General features: G+C 36.5%; 1 non-coding gene across 1 annotated transcript; it reads left to right on the plus strand.

The window, feature by feature from the left end:
• Nucleotides 1-14,048: 14,048 nt before the first annotated feature.
• On the plus strand, nucleotides 14,049-14,119 carry TRNAC-GCA. Its single transcript has one exon. It is a non-coding gene; the product is annotated as a tRNA-Cys (tRNA).
• The last annotated feature ends 1,882 nt before the right edge of the window (nucleotides 14,120-16,001 follow it).

Here is a 16,001-nt window from a genome sequence, read left to right on the forward strand (position 1 = left end):
ATACCAATTTACTAAAAAAAGAAAAAAGTATCTAATCGAAATCGAAAGAACTTTTTTTTTTAGGATTAAACAAAAGGGTTCGCAAATAAAAGCGCTAGTGCCACAACTAGTCCATAAATTGTTAAAGCTTCCATAAAAGCTAGACTAAGCAATAAAGTACCTCGTATTTTACCTTCTGCTTCTGGCTGTCTCGCAATACCTTCTACAGCTTGTCCTGCAGCAGTACCTTGACCAACTCCAGGTCCAATAGAAGCAAGCCCTACGGCCAATCCAGCAGCAATAACAGAAGCAGCAGCAATTAGTGGATTCATGGTGAGTAGTTCCTCGTGTCAAAAAAAAAGAAATGGTTAAGGATACAATCAACCAAAAAATTCTTACTTCTAAGCTCTATTGGGGAGAAGTAAAGTAACTAAAAAGTACAAATTGAAATCAAATTGAAATGTGAATTGTCCGAACTACATAGAAGGGAATTCTATATCCATATATCGGATTAGATAATGAATCTAACCTAGGAATATATAATATAATATCAATATCCTATATACATTTGTTTCTTCTATTTTGTTTGCATATTTTCTCATTTTCTATTGAATCGGATTCTAAAATCATTGCTTAAAGTGGAAACCCGCATAAAAGAGGACTCCACTTATAGATATTAAGGATATTTATTATAGTATAGATCTAGCCTGACTCCACCCTCCTTAATGCATATATACTTTGAAAATTCCATAATATAGTCTATTCTATTCTCTCTCCTACAACTCTAGGCTATATATTCATACGCATTTCTAACTATTGCAACCAAGCAGATTATCTGGAACCATGCATGAATTGAGCTAAGCTGAAAAAAAAAATACTATATTCCAAAACTAGTCAATTCAATGATGACCCTCCATGGATTCACCTATATAGGCTGCGGCTAATGTTGCAAAAATAAGAGCTTGAATACCGCTTGTAAATAATCCAAGAAACATGACCGGTATAGGGATTACTAAGGGGACTAAAGAAACAAGAACAACAACGACTAATTCATCCGCCAATATATTCCCGAAAAGTCGAAAGCTAAGCGATAATGGTTTTGTGAAATCTTCTAGGATGTTAATTGGTAAAAGGATTGGGGTTGGTTTAATATATTTCTCGAAATAGCTCAATCCTTTTTTGCTAAGACCAGCATAAAAATATGCCGCTGACGTGAGTAAAGCTAAAGCAACAGTAGTATTTATATCATTCGTGGGCGCTGCTAATTCCCCATGGGGTAACTCTATAATTTTCCAAGGTAAAAGAGCACCCGACCAATTTGAAACAAAAATAAAAAGGAACATAGTTCCAATAAAGGGAACCCAGGGACCATATTCTTCTCCAATCTGAGTTTTGCTCAAGTCTCGAATAAACTCAAGGACATATTCAAAAAAATTCTGCCCGTCGGTCGGGATGGTTTGTGGATTCCGAACAGCTATGACAACTGAACCTAGCAAGATAGTAATTACGACCCAAGAAGTGATGAGTACCTGGGCATGAATTTGAAAACCTCCTATTTGCCAATAGAAGTGTTGGCCTACTTCTACACCCGATATATCGTATAACCCCTTGAGTGTTTTAATGGAACAAGGTATAATATTCATATTGTCCTCTGATAAAAATTGAACTTCAAAAAAGGAATTCTTTTGATTCAACCATCTCTTTCTCAACTCAGCAACTTGAACTATTAATTTGATATTTAGGATACCAAGAAAGCACATCAGATCATAATATATATCAATACCCTCTAATATATATCAATATTCCCCTTCTTTTTTCTATGCAAAACAAATTCTATGCAAAAAAAGATATAGTAAGTCATTCCATAAATCTACGCAGTTGTCCAAGAATTCACTATATATTCTTAATCAACGATTTCTTATATAGAGAGAACGGCCCTCACAAATTGAAAATACTAATTTGTTAAGAATCAATCGAATTGAAGTCATAGTGTCATCGTTGGCTGGAATCGATATATTCGCGAGATCCGGGTCACAATTTGTATCGACTAAAGAAATAGTAGGAATTCCCAAAATGGCACATTCCCGAAGAGCTATATACTCTTTTTGCTGATCAAGGACGATCACAATGTCTGGCAATCTCGTCATATATTTGATCCCGCCGAGATACCTTTGTAAGGTAGATAATTTTCTCTTCAAGATTGCCACATCTCTTTTTGGGAGATGGTGGAATTTTCCCATTTTTTCTTCCGCTCTTAAGTCTCTAAATTGAGAAAGTCTAGTTTTCGTAATCGACCAATTCGTTAACATACCACTGAACCACTTTTTATTAACATAATGACAACGAGCCCTTATTGCAGCTGATGCTACTAAATCTGTTGCTCTTTTTTTGGTACCAACAATTAAGAAACTTTTTCCCTGACTTGCTGCATCAAAAACTAAATCACAAGCTTCTGATAAAAAACGGGCCGTTCTAGCGAGATTTATAATATGAGTACCTTTACGCTTTGCCGAAATGTAAGGGGCCATTTTAGGATTCCATTTCTTAATACCATGACCAAAATGAACTCCTGCTTCTATCATCTCTTTCAAATTAATGTTCCAATATCTTCTTGTCATTTTTTCCACACTTCCTTTTTTTTTCATCCTAACATTCCATTACGGAATTTATTTCTTTTTGAAGATTAAGAAAGATCCGAAATAGCTTGAAATAAATAAAATAATAATTGTTCTGAGAGAACCTTGTACTAAGAGTTGGCCATTGATACATTGATACATGGTATAAACAAAACCTTAATTTAATGAATTAACTGACTTGTTTTACTTATTAAAATAAAAATCTTAAAAATCTAAAATTTAACCTGTTAGTGTTCTAAGTTCAAAAGTCTAGTAAAGTAAAAAATATGTTTTATGTATCCTTAGGGTTAAATGTTAAATGGGGGTTTTTATGTCTCATAAAAATTGTTTGTTACGTCAGAATCTGAAGAAACTAATTCTGTATGGAGAAACAAAAAATCTCTCATTTCCGACGCGAATAGATTTTTTTTTTTTATTTCGAAATAAAGGTTCTTGTCTTGTGGGGAACGATGCACAAATTTTTGGAATCCGGTACCAACAGGTATAATCCCCCCCAGAACTACGTTTTCTTTCAAGCCTTTCAACCAATCAATGCGACCTCGTAGGGCAGCTTTTGCTAAAACTCGAGCAGTTTCTTGAAAACTTGCTTCAGATATGAAACTTTGGGTATTCAGGGAAGCCCTTGTTATTCCCAATAAGATTGCCCGATAATAGATCGATTCATCCAAAGCTCGCCCTGCTCGTTCCGCTCGCAATAGTCCGATTAATTCCCCAGGCGAAAAAACATTAGACATTCCATCTTCGGAAACCCGCACTTTTGATGTTACTTGGCGTATAATAATCTCTATATGTCTATTATGGATCTGTACCCCTTGGGATCGATAAACCTTTTGGATTTTATTAACCAAAGAAATACGACTTTGGGCTATGGTTAGCTCAGCTCCAATCAAGAATCCCCAAGGGACCCCAAGAATTCTTGGTATACGCTCATTCCAATCCTCAATTCTCCTTTCGAGATTGGGGGATAATGAATCAATTGAACGCGCTTCAAAGATTTGTTCCACTTTTGGAAGACCTTGCGTTATGTCACTAGATCTCGATTTTTCATATATAAACGTAACTAACCTATCTCCCTTGTAAAGGATTTCTCCATAATGACCATTAACAGTTGCTCCTGTAGTGGCCAAATAAGGTTTAGCTGCTCTTATAACAAAGGAATCCATATTTACACTGAAAATTTGACCAGATTTTTTTATGTGCGATTTAAATAGACATACATTTTCACAAATAAATTGTCCAAGGTGAATTATTGCCAATGTCTCTTCCCAAGAATCATGATGGACAAAGTGACAATTCAAAAGGAATGGATCCAACATTATGTTACTATCGAAATTGGAAATCCTTTTATTTTCATCTATTAAAGAGTATTTAAGTTCTTGAAGTACTTGGAAGGTTTGTTTCAAATTGTCAACGAACAAATATTTTTTTAGCAGGATTTTATTATGCGTTAGTAAATAGTAAGATGAAGAAAAATGCGATATACTAGCTACAATAGCCCCTAAGGGCCCAAAAATTTCTAGAATAGGAATTCTAGGATTCCATTCTTTTATCGCATTGGGATGTTTTGAATTCTTGAATAAACCAATTCGAGAACAGTTGGATGCCGACAAAATCATCAAAGATTGGTATTCTTTATTTCGATTCAACAAAGTGCCAATAGCTTCTTGATGTTGGCTAAGTGATTCAATCTTCGCCTTGGAATAAAAAGAATTGCTATTGGCGCGATCTAACCTATTATGGGGAGTCGGTCCTCCACTTGTCCTATCATACCTTTTTCGTGTATACGAAATAGTGGACTTGACTAACTCAATTCTTAGGAAATCGCGAATAAGATCATTTGCTCTTACCTCAACAAGGGAAGCACCAGCCTTTTCTTTTTCTTCTTGTTCCCAATTCACTACTAAGCAAGTTCTAACAAATTGACTATTTGTGTGATAAATTCTTTGAGTTAACTTGCTATTTTCATGATAAATAAAATTGACAAGTCGAATTTGGAGATTATTTTCTTCTTGCAAGAGATCCTGCGGGAAAAGTGTTGCTAAATTTCTTCCTTCGTCCATTTCATATGCCACTGTAGGGCGAACGGAAACAAAATACTTTTCCTTGCTCTTGAGAATTTTTTTCCGTTGAACATAGACCCAATTTTTCTTTTTTTTTGATTCCTTAGAATCTTTTTTTTGTCTTTCTGGCGGTATCAAACACCCACCTAATATCTTATCTGCCTCTTCAGGAAAATGAATATCTCCGGAAAATATTTTGAGTTCCGTATGGCTTTTTTTTCTCTTCACTCGGACCAGTCCGCCTAGTCCACTTCTTGTATTTTTTGTGAGTTGTGTATCCACTCCAATAATACTATTGTCAAGTATCTTTAGGGATGAAGATCTCGGCAAGATATGAAGTTCTTGAAGAATGAAAAAAAACCGATCTACTTCTTTTTGGTATTTTAGACTAAATTCTTTTGTTCCTCGATGCTCAATCAAACCCTCTTTTTTTAAGATGGAATCTTCCTCTGGGCTCTCGTATTCGTCCTCTGAGTCTTCTTCTGAGTCTTCCTCTAAAGTACCATATTTTTCCTCGCCGCTTTCCCCGGGGCTGCCATATTCGTCTTCTGAGTCTTCTTCTAAAGTTCCATATTCGTCCTCTTGGGTCCTATATTTGCTCTCTGGGTTCCCATATTCCTCTTCTGAGTCTTTCTCTAAAGTCCTATATTCGTTCTCTGGGTTCCCATATTTGTTTTCTGGGCTCCCATATTCGTTTTCTAGGGTTTCATATTCGTATTCGTCTTCTAGGATTCCATATTTAGATTCTTCTAGGGTTTCATATTCGTCCTCTCGGGTCCTGTATTCGTGTTCTAGGGTCTCATATTCCTCTTCTGAGTCTTCCGCTCGAGTCCTATATTCTTCTTCTAGGGTCCTATATCTAAATTTAACAATTCCTGAACCCTTTTTATCTTTTCTGTATCGGGGATCGTCAAAATAAGCAAAAATAGTATTTCTACGTAAAACACCCATAAAGGGGATTTCAATCGAAATCCCAAAACAGGATATTAGTTCTTTCTCTTGTTCTTGATGATATTGTAATGGAATGACGAACCTATTTCTTCGCTTTTTCGCCAACAAATCTGAATTATCTTGAAAAATAGAAGGATAGATCAAATTCCAATGGCCATTGGACATGATTCGATCCGACGTTGAATAATCAAGAATTTCCCTATCTTTTTTACCATAAGTATTCATTTGATCTTGATCCTTGTGGAGTGAAAAAGACGCTATACTGGATCTGCACATACTTACGGATAATATCCATAAATGGCTTGTTTTTGGTAATCGACGAAGATTACCATATTGATATTCGGGCGCATGGTAAACATCAGTACTCCAGTGCATTTCGCCGTCTGATTCAGAATAAATATGCTTTTGTACCCTTTCTTTAAAATGTAAAGTGGACGTTCCGGCACGAATCTCCGCAATTACTTGTTCAGATTTTACATATTGATCATTTTGCACTAGAATCAAGCTTTTTGAGGGAATATTCACACTATATAGAATATCTTGACTCTGAATAGTTACATGCAAGTCTATATAACATAGAAAAGCAGGCTGTCCATGACGGGTACGTGTGGGGTGAACCAAATTCTCATTGAATTGGATTTTTCCATTCGAAGGGGATCGTACAAGGTCGGCAGTACCCCCTGTGAATACTCCGCCAGTATGAAAAGTTCTTAATGTTAGTTGAGTCCCTGGCTCCCCAATTGATTGACCCGCAATAATACCTACGGCTTCTCCCAATTCCACCAGATCACTATGAGTAGGACTCCGGCCATAGCATAATTGACAGATCCAAGAAGTGCTTCGGCAAGTAAAGGGGGTTCTAATATATATTGGTTGTGCTCGAAATGGTTGTGCTCGAAAGGCAGTTATGAATCGATTGACTAATCCAATTCCAATATCTTGATTTCGCGCGGCAATGCATCGTGAACCGATATATATATCGTCTGCTAATACACGACCAATTAGTGTTTGGACAAAAAGTTTTTCCGTCATCCCATTTTGAGGACTTACAGAAATACCTCGGATAGTACCACAATCTCTTCTACGCACAATAATATGTTGAACTACTTCAACAAGTCTACGTGTAAGATATCCAGCATCTGCTGTTCGTACAGCAGTATCTACAACCCCTTTGCGGGCTCCATAGCAGGAAATTATATATTCTGTCAAAGAAAGTCCCTCGCGTAAATTGCTTTGAATAGGTAAATCAATCATTTGTCCTTGAGGGTCCGACATTAATCCTCTCATACCTACTAATTGGTGTACTTGAGATGCATTTCCTCTGGCTCCTGAAAAAGACATTAGATAGACTGGATTAGAAGGATCCGTTATCCGAAAATTTGAATTCATTTCTTGTTTCAAATATTCACTTGTCGCATACCATATCTCAACAGATTGGCGTAATTTTTCTACCGCGTGTACAGCCCCATAATAATAGTGTTTCTCCAAAAGAAAACTCTGTTGTTCCGCGTCTTGGACTAACCATCCCTTAGAGGGTATTGTTAAAAGATCCTCGATTCCTAACGAAATCGATGTAGTAGTGGCTTGATAGAAGCCCAGAGTCTTTAGTTGATCCAGTATATGGGATGTATATCCCATTCCAAAATGATCTATTAATCTGCTAATAAGTCGTTTCATACCAGTTCCGTCTATCTCTTTATTATGAAAGACCAGATTGGCCCGTTCCGCCATACATAAGTACCCCCTTTTCGGCTGAGTAGGATTCGACAATTGCTGAGTAGGATTCGACAATGGGCCTGAGTCAGTGATTCGAAAATTTAATTAACTTAATTGCCTCAATCTCAATCTGGATTCGCGTGGCAAATAATGATGATACTAGGGAAATCGGAATGCCCCCCGAAAGCAAAGGGGAGGGGCATCGCCGAATCTAACTTTCTTGTTTAGGTAGTGTATGAATAGGCCTGACTAAATCCTTGTACGGCTTCCTCTATTTCTCTATAAAAAGAAATATGACCAAGAGTGGTTCGAATGTATATCGAACGAATTTCTTTTTTTCTATTTCCCATTATTAGATAGTGAGCATAAATCTCATGATAAGTCCCCAAAGATTCATATTGAATTTCAATCGGAACTTCTCTTGACCCAATGACGCGTTGATCCAGGTTCCATCGTAGCCACAAGGGACTATCTAAACTGATTAGTTTTTGTCTATAAGCTCCCAGTGCATCATAAGAACTAGAAAAATGGGGTTCTTTATCTTTCCTATACTTAGAATTATTATTATTGTAATTGACTTTTAAATTTGGATAGTTTCTGAAACTATTATATCTATTTGCACAAATACCTCGACGCTTTCCAATTGTTAATACATAAAGCCCGATAAGCATGTCTTGGGTTGGTACGCAAATAGGATCCCCAATAGCAGGAGATAAGAGATTCATATGAGAAAACATAAGTAAACGGGCTTCCGCCTGAGCTTCCAAGGATAAAGGTAGATGAACAGCCATTTGATCTCCATCAAAGTCTGCATTGAAACCCTTACACACTAATGGGTGTAAAGAAATAGTACGCCCCTCTACTAAAGTGGGTTGAAAGGCCTGTATGCCTAATCTATGCAGAGTAGGTGCTCTATTTAACAGTACAGGATGTCCCCGCATAACTTCTTGAAGTATTTCCCATACAATGGGTTCCTTTTCCCAAATTTTCCTTTTAGCAATCCTGACATTAGAAGTGGCGCGTTTCGTGATTAAATCGCGAATTACAAATAGCTGAAAAAGCTTTATTGCTATCTCTAGAGGTAATCCACATTGATGTAATGAAAGCGAAGGACCCACAACAATGACAGAACGCCCCGAGTAATCGACCCGTTTCCCAAGCAGAGTCTCGCGAAACCTTCCCTCTTTACCTTCAATTACATCTGAAAGTGATTTGTATACTTTATTGTGACCATCCCTCGTCGGTTGCCCGCGGGACCCACTATCAAGAAGTGTATCCACGGCTTCTTGTACCAATTTTTCCTGGCACATTACTAAATCTGCTGGCGCTAATTCACTTCTTTTTAATAGATAGGCAAGATTGTTGTTCCGACGGATAACTCTCTTATAAAGTTCATTAATGTCTGAAGTCACTACTTTATCTCCAGACCTATAAACAATAGGTCTCAATTCGGGAGGAAGAACCGGTAATAAGCACAAAACCATCCATTCTGGTTCTACATTTGTTTGAATAAAATGTTTCGCCAATTGCATGCGTCTAATCAAAAAAACTTTTCTTATTCGTCTTTTTCTATCTTCCCACTCATCTCCACTATACCCCTCGTCTTCTAATTCCTTCCATTCGACCAAAGAATTCTCTATAATAATTCGCAAATCCAAATCTGCTAATTGTTCTCTAATAGCACCTGCTCCTGTCGCAATTTCCCGATTTCGAAATGTTGCAAAGCCTGGGGTAGAAAAAAAGGGAGAAATGCTGTGGTTACAGGATGCAATTTCCTCTTCGAATAAACCTCGTAATCGTAAAAAAGTGGGTTTTTTAGTGCTGGGCCTAGCAAAAGAGAAATCGCCGTATACTAGGCCCTCCAACTTCTTAAGAGGTTTATCTAAAAGATTCGCGATATAACTAGGAAGACCTTTCAAATACCACACATGAGTCACGGGACATGCGAGTTTGATGTATCCCATTTGATATCTTCGTATCCGAGAATCCACAAATTCTACCCCGCATTTTTGGCAAAATCTTTCGTCTTCGTTTTCAGCTCCGCTCGCTCGAGAATTGCCACAACCGCAAATCCCGCTTTTTATGGGTCCAAAGATTCTTTCGCAAAACAATCCATCTTTTTCTGGTTTATCGGTTTTATAATGAAAAGTAGAGGGCCTTGTGACTTCGCCAACGGCTTCTCCATTAGGTAGGTTTTTGTTAGCCCAAGCCTTTATTTGTTGAGGGGAAACGAGTCCAATTTGAAGTTGTTGATGTTTATATTGGTCAATCATAAAATAGAAATAAGAAAAGAATTTATATTTATTCCGATCAAACTTCCTCCCTATTAACCTGGAAGTTCTTTTCAGATACAAGGAAATGATTCAGTTCTAGAGCCAAAGATCGTAGTTCTCGAACGAGCACTCGAAAAGATTCTGGAGGATCCTCATGATTAGGTATTCTTTTTCCCCAGATCGTAGCATTAAGTATTTCTTGGCGAGCTATAAGATGGTCAGATTTATAAGTAAGTATCTCTTGTAAAATATGAGCAACACCAAATCCTTCTAAAGCCCAAACTTCCATTTCTCCTACTCGTTGTCCCCCTTGCTTGGCTCTTCCTCTAACCGGTTGTTGTGTAACAAGTGAGTAGGGCCCAGTAGAACGCCCATGAATTTTCTCATCAACTTGATGAATTAATTTTAAGATATAGGACTTCCCTATTAGAACAGGTTGCTCAAAGGGGTCGCCTGTTCTTCCATCAAATATTCTGCTTTTTCCCGGGTACTCGGGTTCAAATACCCATGGATTTTTTGTTTCTTTACTGGCTTCATATAATTCTGAAAACACAAGTTTTCTTGAAGCCTCTTGCTCATATCTCTCATCAAAGGGTGCTATTCTATAATGTTTCTTTAGCAGATCCCCCGCTAATCCGAGCGAGCTTTCAAATATTTGTCCCACATTCATTCGGGAGGGTACTCCTAAGGGATTGAAGACCATATCAACGGGTGTTCCATCTTGCAAATAGGGCATATCTTGCCTAGGCAAAATTTTGGAAATGATCCCTTTATTCCCATGTCTTCCGGCTACTTTATCCCCAACTTTGATTTCACGTTTCTGTAAAATATATACACGAACCATTATGTCGAGGGGGTCCCTTTGGATCCATTTCACATCGATAACGCGCCCTCTTCCACCTATAGGTAATTTCAGAGAAGTTTCTTTTGAAGTGGAAACCTCAAGGCCGAATATGGCCCGTAATAATCCAGCTTCTGCGATATATGATGATTCGCTCGCTATCTGAGGCGTTAATTTACCTACTAAAATATCACCAGTTTCTACCCAGGATCCCAACCTAACAACTCCATTTTTGTCCAAATTGCGGAGTAAATGTTCTTCTAGATGTGGTATTTCTTTAGTGATTTTTTCAGCGGAGCCCTGGCTTGTCGTATCCGTCTGAATTTCATATTTCCGGATGTGAAAAGAGGTATAAATATCCTCATATACCAAACGTTCGCTAATTAGTACTGCGTCTTCAAAATTGTAACCTTCCCATGGCATATAAGCTACTAATACGTTTTTTCCTAAAGCAAGTTCCCCCCCAACTGTAGCAGCTCCTTCTGCTAAAATTTGTCCTTTTTTAATGGATTTACCCCGTGGAACCCGAGGTTTTTGGTGCATACAAGTATTTTTGTTAGAGCGACGGTGGTTAACTAAAGGAATACTTATAGTCTTCCCACTACTTGATAAAAGTATCTTATGACTATCAGTAGAAATGATCTTTCCCTCGCGTTCGGCTATAACGGAAACCCTCGAATCTAGAGCTGTTTGGCGTTCCAATCCAGTTCCAACAATGCATTTCTCGGACCGAGAAAGTGGAACTGCTTGGCGCTGCATATTAGAACTCATTAAAGCCCGATTCGCATCATTGTGCTCAATAAAAGGAATGAGAGAACCCCCAATAGAAAAATATTGGAAAGGAAAAATACTTCTAACATGAATCTGTTCCCATGCAATAGTCAAGAATTCTTGGCGGTATCTAGCTGGAACAACCTGTTCTTCCTGAATACCTTGATTCAAGGACAAAGAATTTCCTGCTGCTATCATATAATACTCATCTCTATTTGGTGATAGATAAACCACCTGTCTCTCTTTTTTTTCTTTTGCTTTCTCAGCAGATATTTCATAAAACGGACTCTCTATAGATCCCCACAAGTGATCAATTCTCGCATGAATTGCTAAGGATCCAGTAAGTCCAACATTGATTCCTTCAGACGTGTCAATTGGACAAATACGCCCATAGTGACTCGGATGAATATCTCGGCTCCGAAAACTTGCGGTTCTCCCCGTCAACCCTCCAGGACCTAAACAACTCACTTTTCGCCCATGAACAGTTTGTGTCAATGGATTCGTTTGATCAAAAACTTGAGATAATGGGTATGTGCCAAAAAAGGTCTCATAAGTAGTTATTAATAAAATTGAAGTTGAAGTTGGAGTTACCAAAGTTTGGGGAGTCGGTTTCGATTGACGTATGAATACTCTACGAATAGTTTTTTGAACTGCATGTTGTAAACGACCAAGAGCCAATCCGAATTGATCTTGTAACAGATCCGCAACCGAACGAATACGTTTATTTTTCAAGTGATTCATATCGTCATCGTCAAGTATACCCGTTCCAAATTTCATTCCAATCAAATGATCCGTAGCGGCCAATACATCTCGTGGTAACAAGAATGTATTGTTCTGAGGTATATCAAGATTAAGTCTCCGATTCATATTTCGTCGACCAATCCTTCCTAATTCACATTTTTGTTGAAAAAATTTCTTTTGTAATTCCTCGCATAAGGACTCCGAAAATACCAGGTCCCCACCTACACAAGCAAATTGTTGATAAAACTCCAAAATAGCTTTTTCTTTTGACTCAATCCTCTTCTTCTCCTTAGCATTCGGGAAAGACAAGAAAATTTCAGGGTAGGAAACATTATCTAGAATTTCTCTTAGATTCGAACCCATAGCTGATGATAGAACTAGAATAGATATCTTTTGTTTTCTACTCACGCGAGCCCATATCCTTTCTTTTTTATCAATTGCTAATTCCGATCTCCCTCCCCAATCTGATATTATAGTCCCGGTGTAGATAGAAATTCCCTTATGATCTAATTCCGAGCGGTAGTAAATACCAGGACTTAGCAATATTTGATTGATCACAATTCGGTATATTCCATTTATAATAAAGGTTCCTAAGGAATTCATTATAGGAATGTTTCCGATAGAAATGGTTTGCTTTTGCACATCGAAACCAAAAATTAATCTCGCAGATACATATAATTCGGAAGAATAGGTGAGTGATTCATACACAGCATCTCTTTCTTTTATCGAGGGTTCTAGCAATTGATATCCTTTCGCAAATAATTGAAATGCAATTTCGTGATCTGGATCTTTAATTGTTGGAAACTTGTCAAGTTCTTCTGCCAAGGCTTGATTAATGAACCTAAAAAATCCCTCGAATTGGATCTGACTAAATCCGGGTATTGTGGACATTCCCTCGTTTCCATTCCGGAGCATCTTAATCTTAAGTTTCCTGTTTATCAAAGAAAAATTCCATTATCAGCTCACTCTTCATCAATCCCTACGGATTGATCTAGCAATCATGGAATCTATATTCTGTTTACTGAATCACATGAAATTCTAGGGAACTCCACATACGTATTTCATATATGTATTTCATACATATGAATAGAGACCATTTCGACGAAAATTCTAGTTTACCAGGGGTACAAATGAAATGAAAATGAATTGCTAAAATATTCCTACAAAAAAAATTATGCCACTTATACTTTATAATATTCTAATCAGATTGAATGGCAAAGATTTCTCATTTTATCCCCTTTCTATGAATGTAATAAAGCCGTAATATAATACACTAGAAAGTTTTACTTTACTTCGATTTAGAATAGCGTGCTTACTTTAATTTCTAAAAATAATTTGAGGGTTCTTTTTTATTTCGGATCGGAGTAGTATAATTGCTAGAAAATTAAGTATTTCATTGTGGAATTCTAAAATAAAGTAAGTCCCTTTTTTAAGTACATGCCAATCTAATTATCCACCTCTCCCCATATCCATGCTTTTCTTTTATCGTAATTTCACTTGGGTAGGCCAAGATAGTCAGGTTATACTCTAATATCAGAGCAAATTTCCTTTTTTTATTCAAGATATTTAATTTAATACTTTGAAAAATTAAAGCACGATTCCCCATAGAGATATGTACATAAAGGGGATCTTTGGATAATAATGCTGCTCGGACCTAAAGTTCACCTATACACGGATTAAGCATAAAGCCATAATATTTTATTATGCCATTGAAATTGAAGGGGGGGAGATAATACCGATTTAAGAGTAGTTCACTACTGCAATTCAAAAAAGAAAGAGAATTCTAGTTAATGGTTCCAATTTGTTCTGAATTTTGCAGCCTGTGACTAGAAATCCACTTTTCTTCTTTTTCATCTCAATAGAAAGAAATGGGAAGTTTTATTGTGTTAGCAATGTATGTTTTAAGATAGAATCTATCGAGGAGAATAATCGAAACTGGATCAAAAAAAGCAGGAGTATCTTTTTTGAAAAAGATTGGAAAAAAGTAAGTTTAATTATATTCAAAATAAAAGAAAGGGGCTTTTCGTAAGAAAACGTGGATGAATACTTGCTGTTTTCTAGATTTTCGATCGGATTTTTTGGCGGCATGGCCAAGCGGTAAGGCAGGGGACTGCAAATCCTTTATCCCCAGTTCAAATCTGGGTGCCGCCTGATCAATAAAATACTTAGGTTTTCTAGTACTGATCGAATTCAATCAATTTTTACTTCGCATAAGTTCGGGCAAGAGAGTAACTAAGCCTGCCGATACTGGGTTTAGAGAAACCATACCATAGTTCTATCCTTAAACTAGGGTTAGGGTTTGTTTTGGCGGTAGTGGCCAAAATGGTTATCAATAGGGGTGAGGTAGTGTTTCCTTATTCTTTTATTATATGAATTTGAATTGGTTCTTAATTGATTCGATTTGAGAATTTTTAAATACGAGGATAAGATGTCAGAAATCTTGGTATCCAAAGAAAGGTCCCTAAGGGGCATTCTTCTCTTTTTCAATCTAAGATTCCAGAAGGGACTCCACGAAAGAATATCAAGACTTCCTAATTATCATACATTTTTTTATCGTACATCTTATGTGACCTACATACACTAGAGTAACAAAAGGAATAAAAAATCTTCCTATTCCCGCTTCTTCTATTCAGGACATCATTCCCGTACTCTTTCTTTTTTAAGGTAAGGAAAAAAAGGGCTTTATAGTATCGTATTTTTAATGCTCTCTAATTCTACAAGAATTCCTATAAGAATTTGTTAGGAGTAAATTCCTTGAACTGATTGATCCATGGCCTTAGGGCAGAAGCCCTTTTTGACTCTGTACCCTTGATTCCACTATGATTATTGATCAATAGTAGAATAATCCCTTCATAGAAATAGGAGACATAATTTAGATGGATATAGTAAGTCTCGCTTGGGCTGCTTTAATGGTAGTCTTTACATTTTCTCTTTCACTAGTAGTATGGGGAAGGAGTGGACTCTAGGGATACGATACTACTAATTGATTAAGTAATCAAATTGTTGTATCAATTCTTTTTTTAATTGATCGTTTTGCATTAATTATTTTGTCAAACGTTATTCTTTAATCTTTTTCTTTAGTTTTGTTTCACTCCTGTAAGAAACTCTTGTATTGTAAGAAAGAGCCATTATACCAATTAAGAATTTCTACTAGAAATGACTAATGGTTAAAAAAAGTTCTATACATAAGAAAATTAGACTTTCTTCCACGGAACTATTCACGGCATATCACACATTTTCCATTTGTTTTATACTCTTTCTTTATTCTTAGAATAATTTTTATTCTCTTTTGAAGCATCTCGCGGGATATTTAAGCATGAAAGATTCGCTGGTTTTTTCCTTTTACTTTTTACTATAGTCTATTCTTATATTATTTTTCTTTCCTTCCATGGATTCTTTGGTCAAGAATTGTCTTCGATTTTTTTATTTTGACCTGATTGAAATTAAGTGGATGCAATGAAAAAAGAAATTGAATTAGACTACTTAACTATTTCAATCTACTAATCTATTCTATGTAGATTCAAAGATAATATAATAGAAAGACTCTAAAGTGTCGTAGAAAAAACTATATGTAGTTCTTTCTACCACACTTTAAGATTCCAACCAGATCCTTTCATTTAAGACTTGGATTTTTTTTATTTAATCCCTTTTTCATTTCTTCAATGATTAATTGGAATTCCACTTAATTATTTTGGCTGACTGTTTTTACATAAATAATAAGTAAAAAAGAAGTAGGAATTAGAATGAACAGTGCAGTAGCAATAAATGCGAGAATATTGACTTCCATAACCTCTTTATTTTTTATTTTCACAATAACTCGGGATGTAATCCCATGGAGAGGAAAAAGGGGTATCTTGTAAATTCAAGGGTAGGGCTTGCATTCTGATAATACTGAATCAATTCAATATTATGAATATCGGATCTATCAAATCAATTCATGGATGAGAGTTATATAGTATAACATAGGAAGATCCTATATCCATACTAAGACCAAAATGGGTTTTTTGATTGGATTAGGAATTCCCTCTTTTTT

The sequence above is a fragment of the Hordeum vulgare genome, unplaced genomic scaffold (assembly GCF_904849725.1).
Source record: "Hordeum vulgare subsp. vulgare unplaced genomic scaffold, MorexV3_pseudomolecules_assembly, whole genome shotgun sequence".
Classification (NCBI taxonomy): domain Eukaryota; kingdom Viridiplantae; phylum Streptophyta; class Magnoliopsida; order Poales; family Poaceae; genus Hordeum; species Hordeum vulgare.